The sequence below is a fragment of the Anabrus simplex genome, chromosome 1, assembly GCF_040414725.1.
Source record: "Anabrus simplex isolate iqAnaSimp1 chromosome 1, ASM4041472v1, whole genome shotgun sequence".
NCBI classification, from domain to species: Eukaryota; Metazoa; Arthropoda; class Insecta; order Orthoptera; family Tettigoniidae; genus Anabrus; species Anabrus simplex.
The window spans coordinates 676,708,922-676,726,248 of record NC_090265.1 but is presented as its reverse complement, the minus strand read 5'-3'; the positions used below and the strand labels follow the sequence as shown (position 1 = coordinate 676,726,248).

General features: G+C 40.6%; 1 protein-coding gene across 1 annotated transcript in view; it reads left to right on the top strand.

The window, feature by feature from the left end:
* The window catches only part of orb2, a 465,359-nt gene that overhangs the window by 341,540 nt on the left and 106,492 nt on the right, over positions 1-17,327 (top strand). The window lies entirely within an intron of this gene.

Genomic DNA, 17,327 nt, shown 5'->3' with positions numbered 1-17,327 from the left:
ACTATTTGGTACATCAGCAAGTGGGGTAGGGTGGTTAGGGCAACATAACCGTGCATACAAATTTACTCCACTCTTCTCAGGTTACTTCCTAAGTGATATTGCTTTAATCTTGATAAGTCGGCACCGGACGAGTTGGCCGTGTGGTTAGGGGCGCGCAGCTGTGAGCTTGCATGCGGGAGATTGTTGGTTCGAGCCCCACTGTCGGCAGCCCTGAATATGGCTTTCCGTGGTTTCCTCATTTTCACACCAGGCAAATGCTGGGATTGTATCTTAAGGCCACGGCCGCTTCCCTCCCACTCCTAAGCCCTTTCCTATCCCATCGTCACCATAAGACCTATCTGTGTCGGTGCGACGTAAAACAAATTGTAAAAAAGGAGATAAGTCTGCTTTTCATACATGCACCTCTTTCCAAGTTTAAAATATATTTTCTACACCTTCTCTTATTGCCACCTAGTCATACATAAACCAAACTGCTTATAACATTTCCACCTAATTTCGATAACTTAAACATATAAATTAAACACGGTCGTCAGGTAAATCTCACTTTCCCATTACCTAGATGATGATGGTACATTTTCAGGCCTTACGCTTCATCGTCGCCATATGACCTATCTATGTCGATGCGATGTGAAACAAGTTGTAAAATAAGTCCTACGCTTGAGGACCAAACTTTGTCCCCAATATATTTCTAAGATAATGTTTTTTAGCTCAAGTTGGAAGTTCTTGCCTTCAGTCTAAGAAAGGGAACAGCACTTAGTATCAACCTGTTTCTTTTGATATGTAACTAATAGAGGAGTCCTATATTTATATTTAATACGATTTACGCCTCGAGGAAGTCGTTTGTCCATTTACGTTTGTCTGTTGAAAGAGAGCATTATGGCTTGTTTGTTTACCCTGTTTATTGCGGTCTTTTTCTCTTTTCTGTTTACATTTTTTTTCCTAAACTCCCTTCTTCTTAGGGCTGTTATAGAGCTCAGTCGTTGTGCAAACACGGATCAGTTATTTGCTGTGGTCGATGTTTAATTCACCATCCTATTTCCTTCTCCTTTGTTTTGCTAACGTGATTGCTCACGCCAGCTGTTTGTAACAGTGACGCCTGACAATGCTGTGTCCACTCGCACACAGCTGTTCAGCGGGTAGCAGACTATACAGGGGTCACATTATATGCACTTGTAACTGGCTTCACGCACTGAAATATTGTAAATGTAGTTATTCGTCAGATGTGATCAGAAAAGCAATTAATCATATTAAATATACCACATTTTTGAAATCTACGTGGTCATTAGTTATGATGTTTTTCTTGCACGGATTTTTTTCTGGTTAGGATTCAACTCATTGGTGAGGCTGCGTCATTGGATCATTGAGCTCTGGTTACATTTCTGGAACCGCTTTTTCACTCTGTTGCACTCAAACAGTTATCCGGAATTTTGATTTGAAGATATTTTTGCTAGCTTTTCTACAAGTTCTTCGCGGTTGAAGATTTATTGATTCTTTGGGTTATGCTGTGGATAGTTTATTGACAGTCACTGTGTTTTCCCAGAAGCTCACAGTTTATGAGCCGGAGTTTGCGATCACGAGCCCCAGGTAAGTCTAGCGTTGCGCTACAATCTTCTTGTCACCGAGCGAGTTGGCTTCACGGTTCTGGTCTCATAACTGTGAGAGTGCATTAGAGAGATGGCGGGTTCGAATCCTGCCGTCGGTAGCATTGAAGATGATTTTCCACAGTTTGTCATGTTCACAATAGTCAAACGCTGGGGTTTACTTTAATTAAAGGCACTGCTGCTACCTTCCCAGTCCTAGCACTTTCACAACCTTGCATCGCCGAAAGCCTTCGCAGTGTTAAACCACTAGTAAAAACGAAAAAGAAGGTGTCAAATAGGTCTGAAATACCAACAGTTTGGTGCGGAGAATACATCCACAGTATTTCTTGTTTGTCGTAAGAAGCGAAATGGGTAACCGTAGGGACTATCAACTTAGGAGTGTGTGTCAGCGACCACAATACCCCAAGCTGAGTCTTGCACTTACTTAGTCAACTCTTGCTCTCTTCCGACCTCGACAGTATTAGGTTCGAAAGGCTAGGTATTCTTTCATTTTCACGCTCTTCGCGGCGTTTGCATCCCCACCCCCACTCTCCGCCCGATTTCATCATTCTTCGAAGGGTCGAAACGCTTCCGTTCTTTCCTTCCGTTTAGTGTTACGAGGGGCTGATTGTCTATTTGTACTCCCTAAAGATAATAATCACATCCACCACCATACGCAGAAATGTCCGCTTTAAATAACAATTTGTGCTACATATCTGTTTGTTCGTTTTGTATGTGTTTTTAACTGTTCAGTTGTGGAATCGATAACGTGATGTTAACTCTCCTAAAACTAAACTATCAATCATCATAACAACGAATATTTGACACTTTTATTTATTTGTTCACAAAGGCAATTTGTATACCGTTTGACAAATATATGGCCTGATAACCGGAAAACATTTACACCACTATTCCTATTTTTATGTCTTTGTTTGTTTGTTTGTTTGTTTATTTGTTTTTTGTTTACAACTTCCAATGTTATATTCACAATTAATCAGGATGAGAAAAATATGATTAATTTTAGTGTATGAATATTATTATTATATCGAAAACACGCTATAATTTTTTGGTAATGTTTTAACTTCGCACCAACTCCGATAGGTTTTTTGCGATGATGGGATAAGAAAGTGCTAGGACTACGACGAAAGCAGCCGTTGGCATCTGATATTTGATTAGTTTTCATCAATGACTTTCAAAGACTTAAACTTTTAATGCTCATAACTTTTTAGCAGAATAACAGTAGGGGTCTCCATACTACGAAAAACGTCAAATTAAGCAATTTCCTCAATTGTGCCGAAAGTTGAAAGCCTAAAGGAACCAGAAGGGTTTCAAATTGTGAGTCTTGGATAGTTCTATCAAACTAAAAATAACAAATTCCAAAAAATCCTTCCGGCCTAATACAGTTCTGGAAAAACAGCCTAAAATCGCTTGTTTCATTACTCGTTTTATTTTTTATTAAAATCCTAGCCAAATTCACTTATTTTAATAATTCTTTCTCTAATGTGTTCCTTGGTTCAGTACCCTCAGACGTTTTTTTTATTTTAAAAAATTTTCACACCGAATGTACAGTAGTTACAAGGATTTAAGTGAAACTCTGCATTGACTCACATTAGCGCTCGTTGTGGTAGAAAAAGGCAAACTGCTAATCTAATCGACCGGATAACGATTAAGAAAGGGATTGTAATGTTTAGGAATAAACAATGTAGTCTCATACTTTATTATATTTTATATACATAAATTCATAGCTCATATCGTATCCCTAGGATGTTTTCAACATTGACTTACTTGCCTGAAGGCCTAGCACTGTGATTTTATTTATTTTACTTTTACATTGTCCGTGTGGCAACCCCCTTATGGCAAATGTTGTATTAATTGTAATAGATAATAAAGTACAGTCCCAGTATTTGACGCCATCTAGGCTATCTGCTCGTCAGATAATAATAATAATAATAATAATAATAATAATAATAATAATAATAATAATAATAATAATAATAAAGCTTATTTTTCATAGAAATAGCCTGACTCCCAGGAGTCCCGGGTTCGATTTCCGGCTGGGTCGGGGATTTTAAACGTAATTGGATAATTCTTCTGGCTCTAGGGCTGGGTATTTGTGATGTGTTCATCACTAGAAATCATCTTAGGTAGAGCCCCCATCTTCACGGATATGCAGGTCGCCTGTGGGCCGTCTACTAGAAAAAGACGTGTACCAGGCCTCTCTGAAGGCCACACGCCATTATCATTACCATACTATAGCGTTAAGTTGCAATTTCGTAAGACACTACTTTCCGATGATTAGTAAACCTATGTATCTTCATTTACTTAACTGTATGTCGAATTACCACCTGTCGTACGGTTTATGCCGTTACGGTGATTACAGGAAACACTTATAAAAGATATCCAATGTCAATTACACAGTGTACCTACCATATAGGTAGTTAGAAACACACACAAACGTTAAGTAACAGCCAATCCATTTTCCATTTGTTGACAGCGGCGGTGTATTACAGTAGGAGTGCAGAGAAAGTGCGTGTACGGTGCTTTATGATGAGAGCCTGCCTCCTACATCGGTCGTAAACTGCCGCCCGTTGGAAGAAAGCGGACGCGTGGGTGGGTGTGGCATCCTGCATAGCGCACACAGACACCGCGAAAATTGACACCCATTCCCTTTGTGCGTTTAGAATAAAATTAATATTGTTATAGGAACCATTTGTGAGGTACTTCTTAGAGAGATTGTCTAAGGATGAGTCACTGACACACTTGCTGTTCGTTCTCACTTCCAGATAGACGTTCTGTGCGATTTGTTCCACTTGCTTTCAACTAACACATGAACGGTATCATTAGCAAACCGAGGATCATCAAGAAATATGCAAGCAAATTAAGGACCGCGAAGGATATACAAATCTGTTTTAATGATGAACAAATTTCTTAGCAGATAAAGTAGGTAAGGTAAGGATTATTCTGCCCGAAGGCAGGTCCGAACCTCCGCAGAGGTATTCCTGAGCCGGAATTTACGTGCGGTAGGGTGGCCAGTTCCTTTCCGCTCCCCCATTCCCTTACCCCCCCCCCCACCAATAGCGCGTGGCAACCCATCCAACTCCTGACCACGCCCAACGTTGCTTAACTGCGAAGATCTCACGGGATCCGGTGTTTCAACACGGCTGCGGCCTTTGGCGCAGATAAAGTAGGGACCTCCATATTAAAACGTAAAACGAAGCAATTGTGCCGAAAGTTGAAGGCCTAAAGGGCCTGGAAAGGTTTCAAATTGTGAGTCTTGGATAGTTTTATCAAACTAAAAAACAAATTTCGAAAAATTACTTCAAGCCTAAATACAGTTCCGTAAAAACAGCATAAAATCGCTTGTTCCTTTACTCGTTTTCTTTTTGGTTCAAGTCCCAGCCAAATTAACTTATTTACATAATTCTTTCTGTAATGTGTTCCTTGGTTGAATACCCTCAGGTGCTTTTTTTGATTTTCTGAAAATACCCACACGGAATATAGTTATACGAGCTTAATTAAAACTCTGCATTGACTCACATTAGCGCTCGTAATGGTAGAAAAAGGCAAACTGCTAATCTAATCGACCGGAGAACGATGATTAAGAAAAGGATTGTATTTTTTTGGAATAAATAATATATTCTTATACTTTTTCATTTACCTAAAATTCGTAGCTCATATCCCTAGGATGTTTCCGACATTGAGTTGCTTGCCTGAAGAGCTGTGGATTTTACAACTCTCGGTATTAGAAATTGTTGCTGTCTCATGGAACCCACAGATATATCAAACGGATAAAAACGTTCAAGTAAAATTTCTAAGGCATTTGCATTCGCATGTCGAAACCTAGTGCTAAATATTTCATACAAAGAATGAATTAAACATTTTGGAACAGGCGAATTAAACATGAGAAGAACGATAGGCCTAACTCGCTCCCGATACGCCAGTGGAATAATGAACGGCAGTAGAACAGACGGTTGAGAAATATTACATGAAAATAATGTATATGTACGTACCTACAGTACATTAAAATAGGACATAAAAATCTTGTACCAGTCATTACGATCAATCAATCAAGTGATAAATCAATCATCATTGACCTGCATTTAGGTTGGACGCCCAGGCGGCAGATTCTCTATCAATTGTTTCCCTAGACTTTTTAAATGATTTCTAAGTAGCAGAAAATTAATCAAACATTTCCCTTGGTAAATTATTCCAATCTCCAATTCCTCTTCCTTTGGTCCTCTTGAATTCCAACTTTATCTTCATTTTATGATCCTTCCTACTGTAAAAACTCCACCGAGCCCACTCGTCTACTGTCATTCCGAACCATCTCTCCACTAACAACTCGAAACATTCTGCGTAGTCAAGCTGTTCGTCTCCCTATTTCCAAGTCTTCCTATCCCAAAGTTTGCAACGTCTTTGTTAATTTCTCATTGGACTGAACGTTTGAATTAGCAAACAAAATTCCAACACTTCAGGCAATGATGGCAACCTTGTTCCACACGCTGCCGAAGTACTGCAAAGTCGTAACGCCATGTGTGACTCCAAACTTAATCCTGAATACGAACTCTCCCCCCATTCGAGCAAATAGCTAAAATTGGCGTAGTTCGTAAATGCCGGGCTAAGTGGCTCAGACGGTTGAGGCGCTGGCTTTCTGAACCCATCTTGGCAGGTTCTATCCTGGCTGAATAGGTGATAGTTGAAGGTGCGCAATTACATCAGCCTCGTGTCGGTAGATTTACTGGCACGTAAAAGAACTCCTGCGGGACTAAATTCCGGCACTTCGGCTTCTCCGAAAACCGTAAAAGTAGTTAGTGAGACGTAAAGCTAGATATTAAAAATGTCCGTAAACGATCGACTGTGGAGCCTCCGTGGCTCAGGTGGCAACGCGCCAGCCGCTCACCGCTGGGTTCCGTGGTTCATATCCCGGTCACTCCATGTAAGATTTGTGCTGTACAAAGTGGAAGCGAGACAGGTTTTTCTCCGGGTACTCCGGTTTTCCCTGTCATCTTCCATTCCAGCAACACTCTCCAATATAATTTAATTTCATTAATCATTCATTAATCATTGGCCCAAAGGAGTGCGGCAGGTTTTGACAGCCGACACAATTCCTATCCTCGCCGCTAGATGGGGGCATCATTCATTCCATTCCTGACTCGGTCAAATGACTGGAAACAGGCTGTGGATTTTCAAACGATCGAACGTAAGGACATTTTTTGTTGTTTTGGAGTGTACTACTCCGCCCCCCTCCCGCACCCAATTACTTCATATATGTTTGGAGACATCTTGTATTTGACAAAATACCTTTTTTAAAAAACTCAAAACGAAACAAACTCGTGGTGCAACCAGCCATTAAGGTCCTTAGCCAGCCAAGATGATTGTTGCCCAGCTAAATTGCCTGCAGATTCTGGAGTGTCACGTCGTCAGCATGACGACATACTCAGCAGTATTGCTTGACCTTCGTGATTAGGTAGTTTCTCAGTTGCCCTCTCGAGGATGCGTCAACCGTACCAGGATTCATCCCAGAAAAATTAAAGTTCTTTGACTAGCCGAGAATCGAAACTTGGTGAAAAAAATATCTCATACAAAGATTGAGTTCGGAATTTTGGAACAGATGAATTACATGTGAGAACAATAAGTACGTTACGATGTCAGTAATAATGAACAATAGAACAGAGGTGAGAAATTTTACATCAAAATAATCAAAGGCCTCCGTCACGTGATATACTCTAGGTGACCTGGGAGAAAAATGTACTCGGCTTGGAGGATAAGAGAAGTAGAGGGAAACCAAGGCGAGGATGGTTAGATTCAGTTTTAATAATAATAATAATAATAATAATAATAATAATAATAATAATAATAATAATAATAATACCGAGCAAGGGGCGGTGCAGTTTGCATTTCTATAAGCTTGCATTGGGGGAGATAGTGGGTACGAATCTCACTGTAGGCAGCCATGAAGATGTTTTTCCGTGGTTTCCTATTTTCTTAATTAAGGCCATGGTCGATTCCTTCCCACTTCTATCCCATCGTCGGCATAAGACCTGTCTGTGTCGGTGCGACCTAAACTAATAATAATAATAATAATAATAATAATACCGGGCGAGTTGGCCGTGCGGTTAGGGGCGCGCAGCTGTGATCTTGCATCCGGGAGATAATGAGTTCGATTCCCACTGTCGGCAACTCTGTAGATGGTTTTCTGTGGTTTCCCATTTTCACACCAGGCAAATGCTGGGACTATACCTTAATTAAGGCCACGGCCGCTTCATTCCCACTCCTTGCTCTTTCCTATACCATCGTCGTCATAAGACATGAAGACCTATCCGTGTCGGTGTGTCGCAAAGCAAATTGTAATAATAATAATAATAATAATAATAATAATAATAATAATAATAATAATAATACAGTAGAGTCCCTCAAACTCGACCTAATGTGGACTGAGAGGGTGTCGAATTTCCTAAGTGTCGTGTTTTATGGAATAAAGGGTGCGTTATTCACATCTCATAATATATTACTCTAATGCACGTTCTAGCACGATACAGGACACAGAAAAGTGCAACATACCCTAAATTAATTGTTAAAAAGAAACTTGCATACATTGCTGAAGAAATTACTAGTTATGTATAGGAAGAAATGTCGTGTTTGTCTCTCGCACTCATTTCGGCTTCGTGCAGCTTCGTCACGTAGGAGACGGAGAAACAAAATGTCCATAATGTACCTGTACTGTCTGTACTCCTTAGGCGATGTTAGAAATTAGAGTATTGCAGTCTAGCTCTTAATAAACCGCATTATTTCAAAGGGAATGTTTTTGTTTTATTTTCTTTTTAATCTGCATACGATCTGGAGAAATAGCTGAATGGTATGGTAAGAGTCTTGGGTGAGGAGTACAAGATGAAAATAAATAAGTTCGAAACAATAATTATGGAGTGCACTCGAACGAAGTAAGGCGATGCAGGAAGTATTAGATTAGGAACTAAAGTCTTAAAGGAAGTAGATGAATATTGTTACTTGGGTAGTAAATAACTAACGATGACAGAAGTTAGGAGGACATAAAATACAGACTAGCACGAGCAAGGAAGGTCTTTCTTAAGAAAATAAATTTGCTCACTTCGAACATTGACATAGGAATTAGAAAAATGTTTTTAAAGACTTTCGTCTGGAGCGTGGCACTGTATGGAAGTGAAACATGGACGATAACTAGCTCAGAAAGAAAGAGAATAGAAGCTTTTGAAATGTGGTTTCATAGAAGAATGCTGAAAGTGAGATGGGTAGAACGAATCGCGAATGAAGAGTTACTGAGTCGATTGACACCCAGGACTTGTTCAGTTGGTTTTTGAGGTTAGTGTAGGCGATAAGAATGGTAGGGGTAGACCAAGGTGTGAATATGGCAAACATATTAGAATAGATGTAGGATGTGTTTTTAACGTAGAAATGTAGAGGTTGACACAGGTTAGGGTGGCATGGACGGCTGCATCTAACCGTTCTATGGACTGATGACGCAAACAACAGCAACAACAACAACAACAATGTTCCGCTTGACCAGCGAAAATCATTCAGCGATTGAAAGAAAGAAGAAAAACAGTACTCGTCAAGTTGTCAAGATATACGGAATGTCGAATAATCGGGAGTCGAGTTAGCGGAATTCTACTGTAATAATGATTGCCGTGGCGGTGCAGGTGTTTAGAGTTAAGGCTGTATAGGCGATCTGATCGTCTGTGAGAATGGGGTCCTACGTATAGTAAATTCTAATGATCAAGAATTCAGAAGCAGGATCGCGGCCGGTGTAATTTAAATTTATACAGTTTTGATATTTTCGATATATTTACTCTCCGTTAACTATTCTCTCAGCTGATACATCTCCGATATGTGTAAACATATCGCGAAACGAGCTTTATATATTTTAACTGACAGCATTGATTGAACTGTCAGGTATAACCCTGGACCAGATAGATTACACTGTACGTAACATATATTGGATTTTTTAAAAGTTAATTTGGAAATTCTAAATGATGATATAGCAAATCTCGCCCAAGTATGTGGGAACAGTGGCATAGCTTCAAAAACTGCGGTAATGTCTGGACAGGCGGGAGGAAAGAATTTTACCAATGCGCAGTGAGGGATCCTGGTCCCACGCCGCCAGGATATCCTTATTGCTACATCCGCGCTCCCGACTCTCTGCTTTATAAAACCAAACGGTACACTTCGTTTAACAAGCCAATCAGACGCTACAGAAATGGGTCAGCTGCGACGTTCACACATTGTGACAATATAGAGTACAGCGTCGTATATCGCTGTGCATGAGGCGGCGGCTGTCTGTACAGTGACTCCCACTGAGATAAACTTAGATCCAAAAGTTGATTATGTTTTCTCTTGCCTAGATATTTTTTTGGGTTATGATACCGCGTATAGCTTCATATAATCTCATAAATTCAGCTAGCATAAACTGGCTTCGGTGTTGAGGTCATGTAAGGTAAATAGAGGAGGATAGGTAACCTGCGGACTCCTTTGTAAGAAGTCGGCTAGAATATGCATAGCTCATTTGGAATCTCAGCTTTAAAGTATATGAAAACAGAGTTGAAATGGAGCAAAACAAATTTCTCTGATACCTTACACACACAATAACTAATAATTACCATAAATTTGATTCTTATGATGACTTAATGAAACAACTTGGCTACACGTTCTTAGCGAAAATACGAGTAATTGTAGTTCTATTTGTCTATAAATTATTTAACAATCTGATTGGTTGCTCTAACTTGATTTCTCTGTTCAACTTATCTGTGCTTAACCCATCTACACCCACAAAATAATTATCTTGTACTGCTCAAGATCAAGAACCTAACGGCATAGTAATTCACCAGTCCTAAATTCAGTGAAAATATTTAATAAATATAGCAATGAGTACAGACTAGATATATTTCCAACTATATACTCTTCCATAGTAAAACCATATAAACAAATGAATTGTTTTCTGTTCTAAATTAAAATCTCACTTTGCTTACTCCTATTGTTACGTTAATAATTTGAGTTCACTTTCTAGTTTCTAGTAATACCATCTACATCATTATAATCTTCGATAACATCACTACCATACTGTATAAATACAGTACAGTACTAATACTAACTACTACTAATACTAAAATGGTTTCATTCCTCCCTTGAAGGGGGCAGGTGGGCCTCTTAGACGGTGACGCCGTCTCTCAGGCCAGGAGATTTGTTACGGTAAAGGAGATTTGCGGAATAGGTTGGAGGGTTGACGGCCGTGGCCTTAACAATGAACTGTCCTGGCATTCGCCTTAGTGCAGGAGAATGGAAAACCACGGGAAACCATTCTTAGAACAGCCGACGGTGAGGTCCAACTTTCCCCGTCTCCCGAATGCAGAGGCGTAGAGCCACGGCAGAGCCGCGGCCCCCTCTTCTCTGCTCGGTTGGTCGGTCGGAGCGCAGAGCCGTCGGACCAGCCGAAGCCCACTCTGCAACAGCCGACCCAGTACTAATACATGTTTAAAGCCGTTAGTAAATAATTTTAATGTTAATATTTTAAATACCTTGTTACATGATGTACATATATAACGAAATATTTGTAATGATATGCTGCTGAAGAAAAGTGTGTTGTTATTTCACATAAGACTTTATTTTACAAGGACTTTAACAGGAGGTAATATAATTTTAAATTGATATTTGATTTTATTTAATGTAATAGTATATATTTTTCATATCATTAGGTTTATACCTGCCTGAAACACAATAAATAAATAAATAAATAAATAAATAAATAAATAAATAAATAAATAAATAAATAAATAAATAAATAATGGACTCGCCCATGGAGGATAAGAGAAGTAGAGGGAAGCCCAGGTGACGATGGTTAAATTCAATAATAATAATAATAATAATAATAATAATAATAATAATAATAATAATAATAATAATAATAATGGTGGCGTGTGGCCTCCGGGGAGGCCTGGTGCAGGTCTGTCGAGTTACCGCCGTATAGGTAACTGTGCGTCTGCGAGGATGGGCCACTACCTATAACAAATTCTAATAGTTAAGACGGCATGGGCACCTGGTCCCAGGGCCAGAGGAATCAACCTATGAAAGTTAAAATAGCCGACCCGTCTGGGAATCGAACCCCGGAGGCCTTCGACCAAAGGGTCATGGCGCCGGACAGTGATTTATTGATAAGAGTTATAGAACTAAATGAGGCCGCAGAGCTAGTCGCAAATGAGAGACTTGAAGACTGAAAAGCGTAACAGTCAATGAAGTGAGTGTAGTTTTTATTTATTGAATCTCTTCTCTGTTATATAAAGCCAGGAGGCTAACTGACACACTCAATCACTCACATTAATGTTTGCCCACTTCTAGATGAGCTAGATGAACTTGAAATTCGTCAAACTGATAGCTATTAGGCTGTAACCTAAGGAAAAATTCCAAAAACTTCAAATTTTTAGCTTTCAACCCCCCCCCCCAAAAAAGAACAAAATAGCGGACGCAAATTTCCAGTGGGCTAGAAAATTTGAAATTTGGCAAAATTATAGCTTTTAGCCTGTAACTGACGGAGAAATTTGTAAAAGTTCCAGTGTTTTAACTTTTTACCTACGAAAAATGTCGAAATGTTGAGAAAATTTTAATGACTGTGCAGACCAGCGTTTCAAGATATTTTGTGGCTGAACAGTAATTTGTATCTCAAAACTGACAACACATTCGCCACCCATCATGAAGAGATCTACAAATCTGGTCTCATGACTTTTAGTCTGTCTCGATCCCTTATGCCTTAGTTTCATTTTCTGATTTTACGTCAGTTTCGTACATTTTCAAGAATTAATTTTACTGTTTGGCACACTTATATGATTGATAGAATCATTAAATTCTGCAGACTCATTGGCACATTCGTGAGCCATATGTAAGCTAAATTGCATGATTCCAGCCGCCGTGTATATACGGAGAAATGAAAGGAATATGTGGAATTTTTACTCAGATTTCAGACTAATCTAAGTTTCTAAACGAATCTACTGTAAGGTGTACCCGATGGAGATACGACAAAACTTCAACGAAGCAAACTTGTAAATTATTTCATCCTCGATACGCTCAAGTTTCAAGAGTGTAACTGTCCAGTAGATGAGAAAAATAATTTCTGAACTTGTGGATAACGTACGAAATGTATCGAAACATTACCTCTATCTATGCTTTAAATCACCAATATACGAGAAAATGTCATAGGAACAAATACGTAGGCCCCAAATGACCAATTCTAATGAAGAGCAACTGGGGGTTTGGAGGCGGAGCCCCCAACGAACAAAAACCCGTTATTGTATAAAGCTGTAGCCATCAAATTAGTTTACTGAAGTCAATGTAACTTCACTACTGTAGGTTACAAAGAGAATATCTGATAACTGTCCTCTTTGTCGTGCATAATAAAGTATTAGCATGATCTACTCAGGGTGCGGAATGAAAACATTTTAGTAGTGGTGTAAATTAACTATCGGCTCGAGACTTAACCACACCAGGAAATTGTTCTGAAGTAGTTTGGCTGAAAAGACTGCGAAGACATGTGCGACATGGTGACGGGCTAACCACATTACGCAAAGTGTCAATGAATTATTCACGCACTCAGCGTTCTGTGTGCCGATTAGAATCTTCCATCACATTTCCGCGTATGTGTGTGTGAGAGAGAGAGAGAGATATTAGACCGCTAATCATGTTACTAGTGACAACTCACGAATTTCTTGGACCAATATTGAATATACCTAGTGTAACACTTACCAAGGTCGAATTAATCCTCACTTTCATTAGCGAACAGTTCTGAGGACATAGCGTACTCGCAGTAGAAGCTACCGGAGTTGAGCTTTGGTTTCTATGACGGATGGTACTGGCAACGGGTTGAGGTAAATACGCCATGACTGCCTTGACCAGGCAGTCCTTTTAAGTGTATGTAAGGACCGCTAAAGTTAGTAGCTGAGTTTCCTGTCGTATTCATTATCATAACACTATCTATCTAGGCTTATTGATAATGTTACAAATTTTCAGGGATGCTGGAGGAACGCGAATGGATCATTTTAAAGATAAGGAACCATATACCGCAAAAGATCGATTCAAAAGTTAAGCAACACCATAACTGCAAGTTCCGTACCGGGTACAACTCCATTTGGATAGGGCTGATCAACGTACCACTTCAACCCGTAAACACAGACTGAAGCATACAGTACAGACCAAAGAGGTACAGACATCGCACAGCGGCACACATTACGCCATCTGCACTGGAGTCGTTGAGTTATTATCCTAGCCTCTTCTGCTCGTCGGGGTTGTCTCCCTTATTGTACTCTTAGCACATGTAGTGCACAGTATAGTCGGAGGTATCAGGCCGATTTTTGCTTTAACTTTTGACTGCCGGCCGCAGTGGTGTAGTGGATACGGCATTGGTCTACTAATCCCAAGTTAACGGGCGGAGGTCGGTGGCTTTTAAGGGTGTTTAAAGGTGACACCCGTCCGGCCGCGCGGAGTAGGGGCAACGCGTCCACCTGTCACCCGGCGGCCCCGGGTTTTTAATTGTAATTGATTAATATCCCTTCCCCGGGGACTGGGTGTTTGTGTCGTCCTTAACGTTCCTTGCCTCACATTCAATGCACTACACTTCCGCAATTCCACTTACACGCAGGTTCCTCTCAAATGGTGAAAGTAGTGGCAAAAGATCTTCATAGGTCGACGCCACGAACAAATATTTAAAAAAGGTCACACCCCATGTTGTTGGCTTGCGGCACGTTAAAGAATTACTGCGGGACGAAATTCCGACACCCCGGCGTCTGTTAAGAACGGACGGACGTTAAACAACTTGGATTATTTCCGCGCTACGGTTCCTTATCTCAAATTGATCCATTTGCCGTCCTCCTTCATCCTTGAAAGTTTGTATCACCATCACGGATACACCCTGTAAAATTACCGCTATGGGCATGAAAATGGGTACATTAAGCATGGGTTTCAATAGAACTTTCCACTGTATTTCATTTTGTACCGTCTGCGAATGGCTCTTATCTGACGAAATTACTCTTACATTGCTCTGTTTACTACTACTATTACTAAAATGTTTTCATTCCTCCCCCCAAGGGGGAGGCAGGCCTCGTAGACGGTGACGCCGTCTCTTAGGCGGGGAGATTTTTTCTTTTTTTTTTTGCTTTACGTCGCACCGACACAGATAGGTCTTATGGCGACGATAGGGCAGGAAAGGGCTAGGAGTGGGAAGGAAGCGGCCGTGGCCTTAATTAAGGTACAGCCCCAGCATTTGCCTGGTGTGAAAATGGGAAACCACGGAAAATCATCTTCAGGGCTGCCGATAGTGGGGTTCGAACCTACTATCTCCCGAATACTGGATACTGGCCGCACGTAAGCGACTGCAACTATCGAGCTCGGTAAAGGGAAATTTGTTACGGTCAAGAAAATGCTCGTAGGCGGCGAGGGGTTGGCGGCCGTGGCCTATAATAGGAACTATCCCAACATTCGCCTCAAGGGAGGGGAGGGGGGAATTAAAACTACGGAAAACCATTCTCAGGACAGCCGACGGTTGGGGCGAGCCGTCTGGTCCAGCCCTGCTCCGTCTTCCGAATGCAGAGGTGTAGAGCCACGGTAGAGCCATGGCCACTTATGAGCCGAGACCCACTCTGCATCTACCGACCGCTCTGTTTTCAGACCGACGTTACTGCAACAGGAGTGAACTTTAGGTGCTCTCGGATATCTTTTCATAAGCTGGCTGTGATAGATATAAGAGTAGCGAGAATGACTGCTGGTTCAAAGAAGTGGCAGGAAGGTACTCGTAGCGGTGAATAAAGCTGTGCGTATGAACAGCCTTCGGTGGTGGGGTCATGTGTGGCGAATTGAAGATAGGTTATAGCAAACGTGGGACACAATTCGGCTCAATGATCAGCGCTCCAACGCAGGCAGGTAAAGGAGCAGCGCTCTGACGGAAGGTGCAACCTAGCAGCTGCTTGCACGACTCTCAGTTACAACTAGTGAAGGGGTGCATATCTAAACAGATTTAAAATTGTAACAGTTTAATTGTGCCTAAAGTCTCGTTCTATTCAGTGTATTAGATTACGGCCAGGTAAAGCATGGTATACAAACTACTTGTGCGAAGAAAATACGTTTAATTAGATCCATTTCATTAGGTTATATGTAGGAAACAAGATTCATTATTTTGACTTGTGATAACTAAATACTCCTTCGAGTGCTACCTGTACTGATAGAAATACTGCCGACCAAGATAAAAGCTTGTTCAGGAATACAGCATAAACAATGAACGACTAACGAACTGTACGACTGCATCGCGTAAACATTGCATACTCAACCAGGTGCAGTGCTGTGCCTATGCTTGCTCCTTGACTCCGCATATCGCCATCTAGCGTTTACAGTATAACACTATTAGGATTCAGTTGCTTTCTGCTCTTACAGCACTCATGCCGTTAGCTTAAGGAGTGGGGCTCTCGCATTGGCCACCGATGGGTTAAAGTCCGTTCGGCGAGTTAAGAGAATCTTCCCGCCAGTTATTTGAACGGCAGACTTGCCTGTAGAGTGGAGCGATTTCTCGGCGTTTCATAATCCACGCACCTTGCTTAAAACAAGCAGTGTGTCAACCGCCAGGCAGTAACATGCAATCTCCTTCGAACACATGCTGGTAATGTTTAGTAAAGTTTGGTAATGCTAGTAAAGTTTAGGTACGAGAATTAATCAAATGCTTTTCCAGTTTTCAGCGGATACGATATCAGCTTTAGAGGTTTATAGTACGCCTAACTTATTACTTTGAATGAATGGAATTGAATGGTACAATACCACATGTCACATCGCGTTCAACCCTGCATAATAATAACGATGTGAGACAGTACCTGTTAGCTTTCTAATGGTATTGATGATGGAGTTACAGTAACTTCTTCTTCTTATTATTATTATTATTATTATTCGTCGTCTTCTTCTTCTTATTTTTCTTCTTCTTCTTCTGGGGCCGATGGCCTTCATTGTTAGGCCCTTAAACCAACAAGCATCATCTTCAGAAGGTTCTTATTCTTCTCCTTATTCTTCTTTTTCTTCGTCCTCTTCGTCTCCCGAACTATCTGTACAATCCTTCAGCTTTCGTGGTTCTATCCCAAGCTCTGTTAAGAGGTATTAACGATTTGCCATGTTTTGCGTCCTCAAACTCATTTTTCGAAAAAATACTCGTATACGCGATAGAATCTATTGCTTTACCCGTCCCTCCAAGCAAACACACACATAAAATGACATAAAGTAACCAATTATGCCATTAACACATCCATTTGTATAGCTCTTGCAATTTACTTGTTAACGACTGCGACGCTTTTACAGCCTAGTTCTAGCTGGCTGTGTTTAAATTCCTTGACCGCCGAGTGCCAGGATTTCTCCAACTCGAGACACAGCGTTGTCGTCTCCCCACTGAACACTGTAGGTTGGAGCAGTGGCGGCTCGTGAAAAAATCGTCTTACGTGCTACAAAAAACAAGCTAAATACGCTGTTTTAAATCTGCATATTGCCATGATGAACAACGCATACTTCAAACTTGGTAATACTACTACTACTACTACTACTACTACTACTAATAATAATAATAATAATAATACAACTTTTCTCACAATTTATAACTCAGAACAAACAAAAACAACATTAATTTGGAAGCAGATGAATTCTTCGACAACTCATTGGAGAAATATGGTTTTTACTAACCTAATGGTGCAACTTACATCAGTGCAAATA